Genomic DNA, 19,884 nt, shown 5'->3' with positions numbered 1-19,884 from the left:
TCTACCAAATAAGACCAAATATACTGCTTTTTAGTTGCTACTTAAATATTTTGTTTGGTAATTCATTTCCTTAAGCATAGACTTAGTGAAGTATTAAATTTTTCTCATTTATTCCTCCTAGGTAGATCCTTGTACCATAATTTGAACTCAGAAGTTAGATTAACTTGTGTGGTATGCCAAGAAATAAAAATATTTTAAGAATATTGGGGATTTACATTATTTTATATTATATATATCATAAAAATATATATTATATAAATATATAATATATAATTATATAATATAATTTTATTATATTAGGATTAGGTATCTACATTATTTTATGTAATGTATAATATGAAAGTTAGTGCCAAATTAACATAAAAGATAATAAAAGATATATATTATATATTATATATAAAAGAATGAAAGAACCATCACTATTTTCTATAAAATAAGAATGACAATATGCAGCATCCAATAGCTATCATAGAGAACCACTTAAGATGACAGACAAGATGGCCAATCCTTAAGGAAGACTCCTGGCGTTGGGATATGCTGTCTTATTTGTATTTCTGTTAATACAGCTTTAAGATTGCATTGCATTTCTGGATATGAACTTTGTAAAGATTTAAAACAATAACAACAACAACAACAAATGGATTGTCCAATTCTATCTACTCCTTTTTTTCTTTTAACAGGTCATGTTCCTACAATCTTCTCTTGGTATTATTTTTCTTTTGTTTAGATTTATATTAATTTTTATTTATTCAGCGTTCATTGTATAGTCTCCCTTAGGAGCACTGAATAACACATGCAAACAAATATGAAATAGCTACAAATTTGAATCCCTGTCTTGCCAACCCTCATATCTTTAGCTGGGGCAGAAAACCTGAGCAAACAGGCATTGCACTAGACCGTGTCGGCAGCAAAGCAAGCTGTAGTCGGGTTCCCAAGGGAATGAATTCTTATGTTTTGTTTTCCATACCAAGGCCATTTTTTCTCCTTTCCCCTAAAGATCAAATCTGTTGGTTCATTAGCTATTCGGGCTGATCTCAGCTTCCTCTGTGCATATTCTTGTCTTCCCATCCCCACACTCCAGGGGTTTGATAGAACAAGGTTAATACTTGGAATCACGGTCAGGAGCAAATTGATTGCAAGTGGAGGATGTAAAGCTTGTCTGTCACCATCTCCTTATGGCCTCAAGTTAAGCAGGCGGCTTGCATCAAGTGAAGCTTTAAAAGTCTCTTTTTTAACTGACATCTGTAACAGGGAACGCTATTTCTCTCAAACCATATGCCACTAACGCCTGATTAGCTATGATCAGATAGACCGATAGATGCACTATTAAAAAGAACTGAACCCCGTGGCTAGTTCCTATGAATGTTGAATAAATAATTAATGTCTTCCTCTTTCCTACCCCCACCCAACCAGTCTGCTGTTATTTAACTTAACAAGCATTTGACGGAGCATGTCTTGTATGCTAGGTAGGTACTGAGAAAAGATCTCCTTGTCCGCACAATTCTAAAAGTTGCCATTTATATGGATTTTAATGTGAATAGTGCCCCCAGGGAGTTGTGCAATTGCAACCTTCCTAGCCATTCATGGCACTAAGCTAGGCCAAAGGACGGGGACTTATTGTGATGAGTTATAAGACATCATTTGTGCCTTGTCAGAGTTCGTAATAGGAGAATAGTTAGTGGGGAAAGAGGTACAGCCACAGGTTACTATATAAGTCATAACTCAAGTTACATTTATGTTTCTATAGATATATGACTAACGGGGTATGAGATCAGCAATGAGGGTGTAGCAAATGTTGCTTGGGATGGGGTGCAGGAATCAAGAAAGGCATCAAAGAGAAGATGACATTTGATTTGGGCGTTTCAGAATGCGTCACACTCAGAGCCAAGGGCAGTGGGAGGGTAGGTCATGGTGTAGTTGGAAACAACAAGAATGCCACTGTTGCCCACCATTGTCTGGAGTGAATGCCAGCTGAGAATAATTTAAACACTTTCTCTTGTAATTTGAAGGACACAAACCATGGCTTCTCTCTCAATGAAAGACCATTATTCTCTAAATTGTTTAATCTGTAGTCCCAATTTATTAAGATATGTGTGGCTTGTCTTGGGAGTCTGAGTAATCACTGACATTGTATAAGGGAATACATTTGCATGGCATTATAAGAATGTCAAGTTGTCTTTCAAAACTGAGTATAGATAAAAGGCTCACCAATGCCTGGGCTATCTCTGAGTGCCGACTGTGGGAACATCCGTTGGTGGCATTCGTTCTACTGTATGCACACATTTCAATCAGCCCAAAAGGCCTCCTGTCCACAAAAGGCTGGACAGTCCTTACCTCTCACTCATAATGCCACATTAGCATTTCTATTCTCATGCTCTGTGGTCATAAGAGGCTGGGAGATCTTCGGAGAGACATTTCTCAACCTGTAGACAAAAAAGGGGTGCTTTGAGCTCTTTGAAGGGCACCATTTCAGTGGGGGTGCATCTGTTAAAAGACTATGTTGCACCTCAACACCTCTAGAGACTGAAAGGGAAGCAATTTGGGATAGCAGAAATGGACGTAGGTATTAATGGAAGGAGATTGTAATAAGGAATGTAAAGAAATGGAATACACATACACTGCCTTATCTGAGCCATTTTCCATAGTGGTGTTAACTTAGAAGCCCACGTTAATACTCACAAAATCTATCCTCTTCAATCCCTGCAGTTATACTTCCTGCTAAGGTGCAAGGCAAATGGACGTACTTTGAGGCTCAGGCCAAAATTCCATTGAGCTCTCTAATTTTAATAATTGAATTTTCCTACCACACACACACACACACACACACACATTTTTAAGTCTTTTCCTCTTGATGTACACGTTTGTTTCAAGATTGTGCCTTTCAAAACCTTTGCATATAACAAATAGTTTTGAGTATGCAATTAAATAAAGAAGTTATTTAATATTAGCTGTGATTGAATGTGTAGGCTCTAAAATCAGATTCCCTGGATTGATATGCACAGTATGCCAACTGAAACAGTCACCTCTCTTCATGGACCTTAGTCTCCCATCTGAGAAACAGGAATTATAGTCAAAAGTATAGAGGGTCATGTCAGCAGAGTGCCGGGCATTTGGCAAATGCTCAATAATACTTAGAATTATTATCTCCTGAAAATTTCTTTGGTGTCAGATGCAATCAAATGTAACTTCTCAATAACATGAAATGAGTACTGGTAACAGTGAATTGACATGATTCTAGCAAAAAGCAAGCAAACTTGACTCTCCACATAGTTTATAGTATCTCTTCAAGGCCAAGTTTGCTTTGTGAGATTCACTTTTTTGAAGTATTGAGAATAACATATATATTTGAATGCCTGTTATATATACGAGCTAGGAGTGTGTTTGACTGCAATTAATAGTGTCCTAAATAATTAGCAGTATATTTGCTTACATATCAAGGTAGGAGTTTGTTGTCCTTGATTTAGGTGCTCAAAAATGTCCTTGAGGAACCAGCTGTTTCTGTCATTTTCTTCCAGCATCCTGACTTTTTGGGGTTCTATCTTTGTGCTGGTGACCCTATGGTCACAGAGTAGCTGTGATATCCAGGCCTCCTACCAGCATTACAAGCCAAAAGAAGGGATCAAGGGTCATCATCAGATGGTCATTTTTATCAGCAAAGTAAAAACTTCTTAAATATATCCCCAGCAGAGTCTTCCTTATATCTCATTGGCTAAAACTGTCATGTAGCCACACATAGCTACAAGCGAAGCTGGAAAAGCAGGTAAAGGATTGTCCTGGGTAGACTAACCATAGTCTACCAACTGACGGTTGGGATATTGCAGCCTTAAAAATAATCAGGGTTCTATTAGCATAGAGCAATGGTTCTCAAACTTGAATGAGCATCAAAATCACCTGAAGGGCTTACTGAAGCAAAACTTTGAGTCCCACTGCCAGGATTTCTAGTTCAGTAGGTCTGGATTGGCCTCAACAATTTGCATTTCTAACAAGTTCCCAAGTGATAGTGATGCTGTTATCTGGGATCACACTTTGAGATCTTCTGTATAACGTCACAAACGTTTTCTGTAAAGAGTCATATGGTAAATATCTTATTTTTGTAAGTTGTACATTCTGCACCACAAATTTCAGTGCAAAAGCTGCAATAGACATTTCATGAACAAATGAGCATAGCTATGTTTTGCTAAAACTTTATTTACAAAAACAAATGTGCACTGGCTTTGGAATAGAGGATGATAGAAATTAATATTGCATATTAGTTCAGTTATTGTGGTAGTATAGCAAATTATTCCATTTTATGTTCATGAATTCAGTGAATTATGAAACAGCACAGTGGGGATGACTCTTCCCTGTCTCACAATATCTGGGGCTTTAGGTGGGAAGATCCAAATGCCTGTGATTGACTTGGGTGCTTGGGGACTGGAATCAGCTGGAAGCTCCTTCATTCACATGTCTGGCACCTGAGCTAGGATGGCTAGGACACCCACTCTGCCCTGACTCTGGATCAGAACACCTACCCGTTGCCTCTCCTTGGGACTGAGATTTTCACAGCATGGTGTCTGAGTTCTAAGAGGGAAATTGCCAAGAAAACCAGGGAGAGGTTTATGGTCTTCATGGACCTGCCCTGGAAAGTCAGGAGCATCATCACTTGCATCTCATTCTATTGGTAAAAAGAAAGTCATAAGCCTGCTCAAATTCAAAGGGAGAATAAATTTCACCTTGACAATGAAATGACATGGTCACATTATAGAAGGGTATGTATCATGGGAGATTTTTTTGTGGCTACCTTTGGAAAATATATTCTGCCATAAGCAGACACATACCAATGTCTGTTGCCTCCCTCAGACAGATTATTGAGACTCTAGATACCTCATTAGAAGCCTCTGTCCCAGCATCAGAGCACAGAATGTAGGTCTATCAGAGCATGATATGGGAGGATTTCTGGGTATGACCACGAAGTTTTACCTGGCCAGTACAGCTGCTTTTCTATGGCCCCATTGCCTGTCTAGTCAGCCAGATAGTATTGATTTTTTGTTTCAGGAGGACCTTGGCTAGGTTTTCGGGGATGGAATCAAAACAAATGAACAAAGAAAGAGACCCATGGTATGTATCATCCATCATCCAACATCATTATTTAGCAAAGACCTTTAATTTCTTTTGTGTGTAAGAGTAATACCAAGAACTGCCATGTTCAAGGCACCAACTCTTCTCTTCAAAGAGCTTATGATCTTTTGGGAAATTGGGCCTATAGTTTTAAAAAAGATAAATATCAATGAAGAAGCATCTGGTATATCAAAAGAAACACTTTATATTGATACATAATAATTGTACATATATATAGGGTACATGTGATATTGGGATACACGCACACAATGTGTAATATCCCTCACCTCAAATGTTTATCATTTATTTGTGTTGGGAATATTTCAAATCTTCTGGCTATTTTTAATTAGGTAATAATTTATCATTAACTGGAGTTATTCTACTGAGCTATGAAATGCTAGAACTTATTCTTTCTATCTAATTCTCTAATATGTTTGTATCCATTAACCAACCTCCCTTAATTCCTCCTCCCACCCACACTTCCCAGCCTCTGGTAACCATCATTCTACCCACTCCTCCATGAGATTAATTTTTTAGCTTCCACATATGAGTGAAAACACACAATATTTGTCTTTTTGTGTCTGGGCAATTTCACTTAACATAATGCCTTCACCTCTATTCATGTTTCTTGCAAATGACAGAATTTCATTATTTTTATGACAGAACAGCATTCCATTGTGTATATAAACATATTTTCTTTATGCATTCATTTGTTAATGGTCAGTAAGGTTGATTCCCCATCTTGACTATGTGAACAGTGTGGCAATAAACAGTTGACTGCAGGCATCCCTTTAAAATATTTTATTTCCTTTCCTTTTGATAAGTAATCAGTAGTGGGACTGCTAGACCATATGGTAGTTCTACCTCTATATTGTTTTGCATGATGGCTATACTAATTTATATTTCCAGCAATAGTTTATAAGAGTTCCCTGTTCTCTGAATCCTGGTCAGCACTTCTTTTTTTGGTCTGTTTGATAAAGGCTATGCTGATTGGAGCATAGTGGTATCTTATTGTGGTTTTGATTTGTATTTCCTTGATGACTCATGATGTTGAGCAATTTTCATATGCTTGTTGACCATTTGTGTGTCTTCTTTTGAGAAATATCTATTCAGATTTTGGCCCACTTTTTAATGGAATTCTTTGTTTCTTTTTGCTGTTGAGTTATTTTGAGTTCTTTGTATATTCTGAGTATTAGCAGCTTGTTGAATGAATAGTTTACAGATATTTTCTTCCATTCTATAAGTGATCTTTTCACTTTGTTGATTGTTTCCTTTGCTGTGCAGAAGCTTTTTAATTTAATATAGTCCCATTTGCCTATTTTTTGTTTTTTGCCTGTGCTTATGAAGTCTGAGCCATAAAGTCTTTGCCTAGACCAATGTCCTGAAGCATTTCCCCTATGTTTTCTTCTAGTAGTTTTTATAGTTTCAGGTTTTATATCTATATCTTTAATTCATTTTGAGTTAATTTTTGTATAAAAGATAAAGGCCTAGTTTTATTCTTCTGCATATAGATATTCAGTTTTCCCAACATGATCTATTAAAGAGGATGTCCTTTCCTCAATGTATGTTCTTGATGCCTTTGTTGAAAATCAGTTGGCTGAAATACATTGACTGACTTCTGGATTCTCTATTGTCTTCCATTAGTCTATGCATCTTTTTTTATACTAGTACCATGGTGTTTGGGTTACTATAGGTTTGTAGTATATTTTGAAGTCAGATTGTATAATGCCTCCAGCTTTGTTCTTTTTGCTCAGAATTGCTCTGGCTCTTCAGGGTCTTTTGTGATCCTATATAAATTTAAGGTTTTTGGTCTATTTCTGTGAAAAATATCATTGGCATTTTGATAAGCATTGCATTGAATCTCTAGATTGCTTTGTGTAGTGTGGACGTTTTAATTATATCAGTTCTTCTGATTCATGAACATGGGGTGTCTTTCCCTTTGATTGTGCCCCTTTCATTTTCTTTCATTAGTGTTTTGTAGTTTTTATTGCAGAAGTCTTTAACATTCTTGGTTAAATTTATTCCTAGGTATTTTCTTTTATTTTATTGGCTATTATAAATTGAATTGCTTTCTTGATTTCTTTTTAGCTAATTCATTATTGGTGTATAGAAATGCTACTAATTTTTATATTAATTTTGTATCCTGCAACTTTACTGAATTTGATTATCAGATCTAAGAGTTTTTCAGTGAACTTTTTAGGTTAGTCTGTATATAAGATCATATCATCTGTGGGAAGGGACAATTTGACTTCCTCATTTTTCAATTTGGATGACTTCCATTTATTTCTCTTGACTGATTACTCTAGCTAGAATTCCAGTACTGTGTTGAATCAGAGTGGTGAAAGTCCTCTTCCTATTGTTCCAGTTATTTCAGCTTTCAGCTTTTCACCCTTCAATATGATGCCAGCTGTGGGTTTGTCATATACAGTTTTTATTATGTTGTGCTACCTTGCTACTATGTATGACTTGTTAAGAGTTTTTATAATGAAGGGATGTTGGATTTTATTGAATGCTTTTTCTGCATCTATTGAGATGATCACATTGTTTCTGTCCTTCATTCTGTTGATGTGATTTATCACACTTATTTATTTGTGTATGTTGAACTATCCTTGCATCTCTGGGATAAATGTCACTTGACCATTGTATATAAAGTTTTCAAATAAACACCCTAATGATGTACCTTATTTTTAATCCCTTAAGGGATTAAAAAAGTGAGAACAAACCAAATCCAAAATTAACAGGAAAAGAAAATAGTAAAGATCCAAGCACAACGAACTGAAATTGTGACTAAAAAACAATACATTGGATCAATGAAGTGAAAAGTTGTTTTTTTGCAAAGATAAACAAAATAAATAAACTGCTAGCAAGACTAACCAAGAAAAAAAGATAATATATCCAAATAAATAACATAAGAAATGAAAAAGGAGACATTACAACTGATATAACAAAAATACAAAGAATCATTAGAAATTATTATGAACAACTATACGCTAACAAAGTGGAAAACCTAGAGGAAATGGATACTTTCCTGAACACCTACAGTCTACCAAGATTAAAGCAGGAAGAAATAGAAAACCTGAACAGACCAATAACGAGTAATGAGATTAAATTGGTAATAAAAAGTTTCCCAATAAAGAAAAGCCCAGGACCAGATGGCTTATTGCTGAATTCTACCAAAGTTATAAAGAAAACTAGCACCAATTTTTCTCAAACTATTCCAAAAACTTAAAGAGGAGGGAATTCTTCCTAACTCACCCTATGAAGCCAACATCACTCTGATACCAAAACCAGGCAAGGACACAACAAACAAAGAAAAATACAGGCCAATATCCCTGATGAAAGATGCAAAACTCCTTAATAAAACATCAGCAGACTGAATCCAACACATCAAAAAGAGATACTTCTGATGGCTTTAAAATGAGGCTGAGATTTTTCTCAGCTGGACAGTGGAAAAAGCTACCCTAGTATAGGATTTTATTAATTTGAACCTTGAAAGATAAAAAGGGATGGATGAGAAGAAAGAGAAAATGTATTTCAAATAAAAAGTGCCTGATGATGAAAGGGTGGGACGTTATTGGTCTCATTGGAGTTGGGGAGGAGATCATTATGTCAGAAGAAAAAGTGTGTATTGAGAATGGGAAATAACATTAAAAATAATGGTGGTCAGTGTGTTGAAGGGGCTTCTACATAACATCCAATCATTTAGTGATTTCCCACAGTGCAATGCCTGGGATGCTATTGACTCTACTGTTCTATCCTCCTTCTCCAGTAGCTATTTCTTCCAGGGACATTCTGTCATGGTGAGTTCAGGGCCTGCTTGTCCTTCTGATTACACCAGTCATAAAAAAGCGTAGACCAGGCTTTTCAATCCAACACACTCATCAAAGTCCATTATGCTGAACTTTGACATAGCAATACAAAATAGAGAGGAAAAACAACAATAAAAACAATAAAATTCTAGTAAAAAGCCAAAGATAAATTGCTCTTAAGCACATACTTAGGTTATTTTAAAATGCTTCCCAATGTTTCTTTAAACTATAAGTTCTTAGAATTAGGGAAAAAGCAGTTTTGGGTTTAAAATATTTTAGACTCCCAAATAAATGTGTAGGCCCCATTTGAGATGTTTCAAGTAGATGTTTGCACCTAATTTAATGTGCTAACCCAGTCTAATGAATTTGGTATTTCCCCAACTCATTGTTTGGCTTTTGGATGATGAAGTGGCTTAGACCTTGAGAAGTTCTATTCCATCAGATCAGGCCCTACTTATAAACTTCTTAAAGTTGGCATTTGATATATGGAGCTATTATGAGCTGTGCTGTGACAACATCTTTGGACAGTTATTTAAATTGTAGAGTCCTAAAAACTGGCTTCGTCACCAAAGCAATACAAATGCTGTCCTTATGTGTATAAAAAATCCTTATGCTTCCCTCACTTTGTCTTAAAGGCACCTAATACTTAAAGGCACCTAATACACCTGCTTAATACTTAACAGTCTGACAGAGAAGTTCATTTCAATCCTATAAATCAATGACCTTTCTAGTTACAAATATTCTGTAAACGATGACAAACTTTCATTTGAATAACATTTGATAGTACATTTCTCTATGAAATGTGAAGTGCTTTCAAAAGGTTGCCTTATGCCATGGGAATAAAAACATTTTAGGGCATGTGCATTGTCAAAAAGTCACTAAGGCATGTTCTTTGTAGAAAAGCACACAGCTGAGAGTTTACAGTGGGTAGGACTCTGCCCCCCCACACATCTAGGTCTGAGGCTGTGTCTGTCTGGAGAAAGGTGTCAGTGTTTACCTATATCTCTTTGGCACTCCAATATCATGGATGCCAGTGTGGTGGCTTCCAACTGCAAATACCTGTGACTCTTTGCCCAAGGGTCATCTTTTCCTGTTACACCCCATTTAGCCCAGGCAAGAAAAGCAAGGGATTTAGTATCTCCCACCTTCCCATGAGTAGCTGTCAACCCATGATCAATAGGGACAATTCCTGCATGCCTCAGCTCCCCTGACCACCAGTGGGATAATGCCAAGATATTTTCTACACTGTCTCCCAGAGCTTCCCAGTAAGATTGCACCCGAGTTGCCCACAGTGGTTACCTGCTCAACAATGCATCCTTATTGACTCCCTTCTCTATCTCACCTTTCAATATCCCTACTGGTAATTCCTAGGATCACTTCCCAAACAAACCATTTTACTTAAATCTGTGTCTTTGGAGTCTGTCTCTGGGGAAATCCAACTTACGACATATTGAGGCTGATTCCCACAAAGGCGCAGTATGGGTTAGCTGCAGATGTTAGGATCTGAGAAGCTCAAGAACTGGATAGAATAGGCAATGATGTAGAACTGTAGGCTTCTGAACAAGAGAAGGGTGTGTTGTTAAAGGAAAATGATCTTTGCTTTTGTCTATAGTTCACTTTGCTGCAAGGGAAAGTGTGGCTGGGAAGAGCCTGGAGCCTAGGGAATTGAGTTTTATCCCTATTATATGGTTATTTAGGGGCAGGTAAAGAGAGGTTGGATTAGTGGGGAGGAAGTTAAAATGAAAATAAGGAATGTTTCTAAGGTACATGATGGAGAATCAGTGAAGATTGATGTTGACTGAGTTGGTAATGGAGGAGCAAACAGGAGGAAGGAAGCAAAAATAACACTCTTGGCGAACTGGGAGTATGGCAGGGCCCTTAGCTGTTTTGATCTATGTCTAATTTGTAGCCTCTGCTTACAGGGTAATATTTATTGGTCTTGAGAATTTCCTGAAGCAACCTTATAGTTCATCAGAATGGGGCTCATTTCTCCAAAAGAATAGACCCTGCGAAACCTCTGGAGATATAGTCAGTATTTCATATGAGTTTATGGATTTTTCTTCAGCCTTCCAATACACATAAAATTTCTTATCTCTCTTTTCTCTGCACTGAAATCCTCCAACATGCCTTTTCCCTGAGTGAATAAAAAATATGAGCTTTTCTTAACAATAGACCTTCTAATGAGTGATCAGAGCCACATTTTTAGTATGTCAAAGTCAGGATCTGTTTAACAACTGGTGGCCCTCTCTCAACACTGCAGCTAGTGACAGCCTCGTTTACACTGCTTCAATGAAGATACTGAAATGTTCCCTGCCAGACAGTGGAAGTGAACTTACATTTTCACCAGTCCTCACTTAGCACAGATTTTCAAGCCACTTAACACCTTTCAAGTGTCGGAAAGCTAACAGAATGCTCAACGCAGGGCGCCCCCGACTTTCACAGTTGCCCCAAATTTTTATTTATTGTATGTCTACGATTATTTATTTATTTTTGCTAAGAAGGAAACATAGTGATCTTAAACACTGATGACTGAGGAAGCATTTCACAGCTGGACCTTATTTTTTTTTTCAAAGAACAGAGTTCTCTGAGCTCTAAATAAAACTTCTTATCACACATTTACCAATATATTTTACTATTTTAATTTTGCTTTTCAGCTTATTGATTAAATATTCAGTGTGGAGGAATGGGCATTCAGCCTTAAAATGATGTAATTTTGTTTCATTTGAAAACAGCAAAGGACAATATATCACTATTTGAATGAGCCAGGTGAAAAGAAACTCTATATGACCTTAATTCGGCCATGTGGATAAGGGGTTTTAAAAAGATTGAAAGGAGATATTGGCCGGCGCGGTGGCTCAAGCCTGTAATCCCAGCACTTTGGGAGGCCGAGTCGGGAGGATCATGAGGTCAGGAGATCGAGACCATCCTGGCTAACACGGTGAAACCCCGTCTCTACTAAAAAAATACAAAAAACTAGCCGGGCGAGGTGGCGGGCGTCTGTAGTCCCAGCTACTCGGGAGGCTGAGGCAGGAGAATGGCGTAAACCCAGAAGGCGGAGCTTGCAGTGAGCTGAGATCCGGCCACTGCACTCCAGCCTGGGTGACAGAGCGAGACAACGTCTCAAAAAAAAAAAAAAAAAAAGAAAAAAGAAAAAAAAGAAAGGAGATATTTAGGAAAATTTGCTGAAAGACCAAAGGAACAATAATTTCCTAGGGTGACAGGTTCGAGCTATTTTCTCTCCACCCTAGAAATGAGCCAAAGATGTATTTACTCACTGACCCAAGAAAATGGCTGATCTCCGGTTGGAGGAGACCATGACCTTTGCTTGGCCTTGTTTTATGGATGGAATTTTTAATATTCTGTCCATACAAACCTATGCACATATTTCCAGAACATTTGCGATGAAACGGAAAAATTACATTCACCTTGATAGGGTTTCTTAATATTACCTCTTCCACTGGAGAATCCAGCTGATTACACTGACTTCCACCAATAACCAAGCTCCAACTAAGACATAGGTCCCAGGAATCATAGGTAGAGCAGGCAGGTGGATGAAGTTGGCTTGAGAATTTTAGTGACCAAAACATGGCCTTCATCAGGCTATGATTTTGGTGACTGAAAAAATAATAAGGCTATGGATTATTATGTGGACCATCGGGGGAGTTTCAAAGAAAGAACCCTCTTCTGAATTCATTGTGGGTTGTATTTTGTCACCTTTTTCCTACTTTAATACACAAACACTCTCTTCTCCAAGATAAAAGATTCTAGATGAAGATATAAGGCTGCACTGTCTAATTCAGTCCCCATAAGCCACATTTGTCCATTGAGCAATGAGAATGTGGTGAGTGCAAACTGAGGGGTGTTGTAAAAGACACTGTGAATTTCAAAAATGTAATACCAAGAAAAGAATGTAAATTAGCTCATTAATAATTTTTTATATTGATTATAAGTTGAAATGATAATGTTTGGATGTATTGAGTTAAATAAATATAAAATTAATTGCAAATTTCTTTTTAGATTTTAACGACATATGTTGCCAACATAATATTTCTATCAGAAAGTTCTGGAAATAAGGAACCTAAGTGCAGGGACTGATATTCCTCTTCTTCATTACTTTGGAGAATAAAGAAACTGAGCTTCTTGCTTGTAATTCATCTGTTCACCCCCTTAATTCACCTAACAATATTGTACCTATGAATCCGATGTAAAATGATGCCAATAAACCCATATAATTAATAAGGCCAGCTACTTAGAAATGTTAGTTCATAAATTAAATAGCTTTACATATGTTTTTGAATTCTACATGCATACACAAAACTATTAAGAAGGTATTTATTTTCTTATAAATTATGAAAATTCAGTATATTTCAACTTACTATTTTACTTACAAAAGTATGTTCTATTATTTTATTATTTGTGTCTGCTTTTTCCACTATATTTGTTTCATTAATAAGCTAGGTTTTAAAAAACACAATTATCATTTGACAGATGCTAAGTATCTGATTTCAATGATATGTAATAAGAAATAAAGGATCTACTCTCAAAGTAAATAATACTCATTTGTAAAAGTATCTTTGTGACATTTCAATAATATATAATAAAAATGTGTTTTTTAATGAATTAGGAGGCTCATATTTCAATATCCCTACTCTAACACATTGGCTTAGGTAGAAGAATTAGTTGGCGAGAACAGAGTCGTTGAACAAACAATGACTAGCCATTTCCCATTTAAGTTGGGAACTCTTAAAATATATAAACCATTATCCTAACTATGGAAATATAAAGAGATATGCACAAAGCATACGTCCTCTACTTCCAAGAAAGCATAATATAGTAGAATGGAGAAACAGATCACTAAGCCGACAAGAACCATCACTGTCATCCAGATCAGTGCACTCTTTTTCTACATAGCAGCCATTTTCTATGTAGCAGTCATCATGATTTTGTTAAAATAATCATATTTTATCCCTCCCACATCTACCTTTTAAAATCCCAAAGTAGATTTTCAGTGCACTTAGAATAAAATCTTACCATAGCCCTCAAGACACTGACCCTCAAGATATGACCTCTATTGCCTTTTCCACTTCACTCCCCGTCCCCTCTACCCTTCACACTCAACTCTCCAGCTGACTGATGCCTCCAGGTCTTTGCCTCTGGCATCCTTCATCTTAGTCTATTTGTGTTGCTATAAAGTAATACCTGAGTGTGAGTAATTTACAAAGAAAAGAAATTTATTGGCTCATGGTTCTGCAGGCTGTAAGGAAGCATGGCTTCAGCATCTGCTTCTAGGAAGTGCCTCAGGCTGCTTCTACTCACTGCAGAAGGCAAAAGAGAGCCAATGTGTGCAGAGATTACATGACAAGAGGAGAAGCTAGAGAGAGTATGTGGGAAGGTGCCAGGCTCTTTTAAAACAACCAACTCTCACAGGAACTAATGGAGTGAGAGCCCAGTTGTTACAATGAGAATGACACCAAGCCATCCATGAAGGGTCTGCCCCTCTGACCCAAACACCTCCCGTTAGGCCCCACCTCTAATACTGGAGACCAAATTTCAACATGAAATTTGGAAGGCTCAAGCATCAGCCTATTGCATCCCCTTTGCCTGGAACTCTCTCTTAAAGCTTAAGAATAATGGAAAACACAGGGAGAGTCAGTCTTGTGGACACATCTGAATTGCCTTCTCTGGCCACCCTATCTTAAGTAGCTCCCCTTTACTCCTGACAGTGACCTTGTATCTCATTTTCCTATTTAATTCTCTTTATATTGCTAACAACTACCCCATATTATCTTTTACTTTAAATTTGCCTAGTTATTTGTTGTGTATCCCTTTTCATAGAATTAAGAACACAAGCCTTATCTTTTTTATTTGATCATTTTTTTTCCCAGACATATCAAAGGCTTTCAATAATTAAATGCTGGCTGACCTGGTGGGTGAATGGATATGATAGTTTCATAAGTGTAAAGGCAGAGAGAATTCAGAGTAGGGGAGGAAATAGAGGTGGTATCTAATCCAGATTAGAAGTTTTCTGAAGGATATACTATCTCAGCTGGTACATATGGATAAGCAGGAGGTGGCCAGGCAATCAGCAAAGGGTTTAAACTTCTGGGCAAAAGAGCAAGAGTCTGGTGGCTAAAAACAGGCTGTCATGCTCAGAGAACTACTAAAAGTTGAGTCAAGCTGCAGTAAGAAGTGGGAGTAATGTTGAGACATGAGCACAGGTAGCCAGGAAGGAGCCCACCAGTTCACAAGAGGCAACTGCTTGAGAAGCCTGATTTGGACTGTATTGTAACCCCAAATGTCTGAACATTCTGCAGTATGAAGCATGCTTTGCATGTCAGCTTGCTTATTCCACCTCAATGTTTAAGCTCCCTGTGAGATTGTAAACTGAACAAAATCAGGGGCTGTCCCCCACCTCTTGAATTCTTCTTTACTTGTAACGCAATGCGTTATACAAAGTGGGCTTCCAGCAAATACCTATTGAGTTTAATTGAGTCCTTTCTCTTATTATTTTTCACAATGTTATCTGAACTGATACTTGGGGCTGTCTAGACTATTCTGAGGTATCACACAAAGTGCAAGAATAACTCATGCTCCATTGATCCTCCATAATAGTTACTTTGAATAAATATAGAGGATGGACATGCACCATAAATTGACATGCTCCACAGCTTTTCACTATGGAAAAATACCATATTGACAATAAAGAAGGCCCAGAAGGGAGCTTTCAGAGATGTGGATAAGATATTTCTCCCCCTTGGGTTGAAACAGGAAGAGGGAATCCATTCTTGGTATATTGGATTAGAAAAAAAAAAAAAGAAAAGAAAAGATACTCACCTGAAAAGTCTGCATCCTTGCAAGAATGATCAATTCTGAAATGCCTGTTCATTTTCCAGAGATTAGTCTTCATTAGACATAATTTTAGCAAGGTATTCAATTACATTTGTTTGAGTGGGTGAGTAGAAACCAAGTCTTGGTGATCAGAATTTTAGTACAGAGCTAACTTAAGTTGTTTGCTTTTGTCTTTTCAATGTTGGAAGGACAAATGGGTGCCTTGATTTTACACCACTTCATAAATTACCTTCTAGAGCCACATTATTTACAACAGACTGAAACAAACAGACTTAGATCTGGTTCTGATTATTATGACAGAGAAATGTGAATACAGTGGAGAAATGATATATTAATCATAGTGATGTTTGATATGCTCACTTGGAACGTGAACTAACAGGTTCAGAAACCCCAGAAATATCTCAAAGACTTCTTTTATAGGACTGATTCCCCCTTTATTATGGAAAGTTACATTTTTCCTATATATTTTATTAATTCCCGATGTCTTTATTTCAGTGTAGAACATATTCCCTTAATCATTAGCATGCACCAACCCCTTCCCACAAAAAGCACAAACTAAAGCAAATTTACAGAAACTCAACTTGAATCCTAACTCAACAACTCAAAACCACTGGACATTTCTAAATCTTTGATGTAACCACGACTTCATCTGACATTATGTTGTTTATAAGTCTTGCTACTTCTTAAGCTCACTTTTCTAAAATGATGAATGCTCATATAAAAGGCAAAACAAGGCAGTCCTGTAGAGTCATGTTAAGTCTACAAGTCAGTTGATTTCCTATGAGAAACTTTTGAGCTAGGGAAGCAGGGACTCAAGAAAGTTTTGTTTCTTGTTGGGTGCCAGCTGAATAGAATTAAATATATTGTCAAATCTTGAATATTAAAATATCCTGGCTGGATGCGGTGGCTCACTCTTATAATCCTAGCACTTTGGGAGCCTGAGGCAAGAGGATCACTTGAGCTCATGAGTTCAAGACCAGCATGGGAAACATAGTGAGACCTTGTCTCTATAAAAATTTTTAAAAATTAGCCAGGCATGTGGCACATGCTTGTGATCCTGGCTATGCAGGAGGCTGAGGTGGGAGGCTCACTTGAGCCCAGGAGTTCAAGGCTTCAGTGAGCAGTGATTGGGCCACTGCACTCCAGCCTGGGAGACAGAGGGAGATACCCATCTCAAAACAACGACGACAACAACAACACAATATCTTGAACTTCAGATGTTTTAATAGTGACAGTGTGATACGTGTGCACATAGGGAAGAAACTAGCCCACAGAGTTCACTATTACATAAAACAGCATAGTTTACCTACCATTGCTTTTATTAAAAGTTTTTGTTTTTCCACGTTCATGTTGTTTTTGGAAATATATTGTAAAGTAATATTGCCAAGTAAATAATTTTCTCAAGGGAAAAATAACAATTAGAAAAGAGACAAGACCCCTTTGCTCTGATACCCTTAACCAAATTAATTGAGGAGAGAAGTAGAAATAGGAAGAGAAGAAGAGAGGAAGGACAGAAAAAAAGAAAATGTATGAGGGTAAAATCACATCACTGCAGGAGATGTTGCCCATGCCCTGTTCACATTGGACCTTAATGCTTCACTATGCTCCACACAATTTTTAGCTTCCAGTATCAGCAACTCTGTGTCCAGGGGTTCTTTTCCACAATAGTGGAAACGTTCCTGGTCCGCAGAAGGCTACTCTGCACATGGCAGGCTGCCAGTGACAAGAAATTATCTTCCCTTAAAACCTTTCCCTCAATCAGTGATTCTCTAGTGTATCAATACCCCAGCTCCTCTCCTCTTGGCTGCCATAATTCTAAGCCTTCTCTTATACACCACATCTCAGAGCTTCTCTGCAGCAGTAAGCTCCAGTGACCCATTGTGGGAGCTGGCTTAATAATTCACCCTTTGTTGATTGCTTTGCCTCTCCTGTATCACTTCACCACTCTTTCCATGCTCCCTGGGATAATCTCCTAAATAAACCATTTGAACTCATATCCTAGTCTTAACACTATGCCCCTGGTGGAACACAAATAAGGTAACTACTATTTCTGTTCATAACAGTTTGTCTTTGGACTACATTCATTAGAATTGTAACAGCTTCTATTATTAAGACCTGTATAAATTTTTTTCATGATATTGCACTTACCTGGATTATGCATTCTCCCTGCTTTCCTCAATATCCATCACAAGTGTTTCATAAATATTTTCTGAGTGCAGACAGATTCCACCAATGGAAAGCTTTTGCTATAGGACAGTTCTTGCACACAGTCTGTGCTTACTAAATGTTTTATCAGATGAAGTGTGATGATTATGCCTTTGGCAGTGGAAAGATCTTTATTCAACTTTTAATTATGTCCAGAAGAATGGCAGTATATGTAGTGTTTGAAACCATCTGGTCGAAATCCACCTGCTTACACAGGTATGTCAGGGGAGAGGGGGTACTTTATCCATCTTAGCATCTGGGAATAATTTATCATAGAAGTCAACTTGCAAAATCAGTCACTCTGGATGTCTCATCCCTTTCAAATGAGAAGGATTTGGCTTCAAGTGCTAGACATGGAAACTGAGAATGCAGTGACTCATTTCTTTAAAAATGTGAATATGAGAGAGGAAGATTTTTATCACTCAAAGTGCAGCATGGTGAGAGCTCGCCTGAGTTGGGTAAAATGCACATAACTTATTTTATGGACACCTCTCTAAAGTGCCTTAAAGCTTAAAGGATAAAGAACCCAGTGGGTTTTCGTTTTGTTATGTGCCCCAAGGCTAAAATTCTGTGGCACATTTTAACAGAGTTTTTAAATGGCAAAACAATAGTTCTTTTTTTTTTTTAATGTAGTCTAAAATAAAATGGAACTCCAGACCTATGTGCGACAGCTGGTGTTCATACGATATTGTTAGATGCCTCCTTTTATCCCAATCTCAGTCTCCCTTGGGTAGACAAGAAATGGGAGATAATAGTCAAAAAGTAAGAAACACTTCTACTTGAGTGATGTCTTCATGATCGTAGCAAAATGAAATATTGTGACAGTTGTCCAGGTAGTTCTAAGTTTGGAATTGTTTTACTAAAATATTCAGAGAACTGAAGCAAGGATTTCCTGGAAAAAGTATCTCCTCAATTATCTTTTTTATGTTGAAATTATATGAGTCTGACTTTTAGACTTCTAGTCAAATTATGCAATTTTTCTGCCTTCTGCCAGTCAGCTTCTTGCCACTAAAAGTAAAATGGGATTCTAGAAGTTAACAGAGTTTGTTTTTTTTTTCATGATGTTGATGATTAGATTTCAAAACTTATAAATCTTAAGTTTATTTACATGATTAGTCAATTGTAACCTGAATATCTGAAGAGTTATTAATGTGTCAAGCTAACATTATTTAATCATCAGAAAAGCTATTTTTCCTTCCCCAGTCCATCTCTCTGTCTCTCTTTGTGTGTATGTGTGTGTCTCTTTCTGTCTCTGTCTCTCTCTGCATATACTCATTAAATGTATATAATACATATACATCGCATATATGATCCTATTTGTCCTGACATACTATGCCCATAGGACTAACTAAAGTAATATGAGAAGAGTGAGAAGAGCTCATGGTAGGAAGATCAATGAATTGACATATTGTAAATTATCTGGTAGATAATGCAGCTGCTTCTTCCACTTAGCAAATATGTTTTCTGTAAGTGTCCTGTGATCCACACGTAGCCTACAATGACTTTTGTATGCTAGGTCAACTGCATGGAACCCCAGAATTGTACTGGAATCACTTTTTCATTAATTCACGCAAACCGGCCTGAATTCTACTGGCAACTATGAAACATTTACCTATCGCACATGGCATAGTCTTCAAATTCTCATTTGTTTCTGATTTTAACAACAAAAAAATAGATTTTCATCATCTACAAGCCATAGCAATGCACACACTGCAGCCACTAAGCTAAACTCATCAGGTGCAAGTAGACTCATATAATCATTCATAGGCCTTATAGCTTACCAAAGGACCTTAATAACTCCCACGCCTTCTTCCTTCTGCTCCTTTGATATTTGATGGGCAAACTTATATCTGATACTGATAGATGATCAACCCTCTTGTTAGTTCAACCCCAGGCAGCAGGACTTCATTAGCTCCAGTCTGTG

At 37.2% G+C, this 19,884-nt stretch overlaps 1 protein-coding gene across 5 annotated transcripts in view; it reads left to right on the top strand.

Annotated features, from left to right (window-relative positions):
• Positions 1-19,884, top strand: part of MACROD2 (mono-ADP ribosylhydrolase 2) — a 2,109,916-nt gene that overhangs the window by 1,852,112 nt on the left and 237,920 nt on the right. The window lies entirely within an intron of this gene.

Source organism: Macaca fascicularis, chromosome 10 (assembly GCF_037993035.2).
Source record: "Macaca fascicularis isolate 582-1 chromosome 10, T2T-MFA8v1.1".
Taxonomy (NCBI): Eukaryota; Metazoa; Chordata; class Mammalia; order Primates; family Cercopithecidae; genus Macaca; species Macaca fascicularis.
Note: the sequence above shows the minus strand (reverse complement) of the source record. Positions and strands in the feature narration are given on the sequence as shown.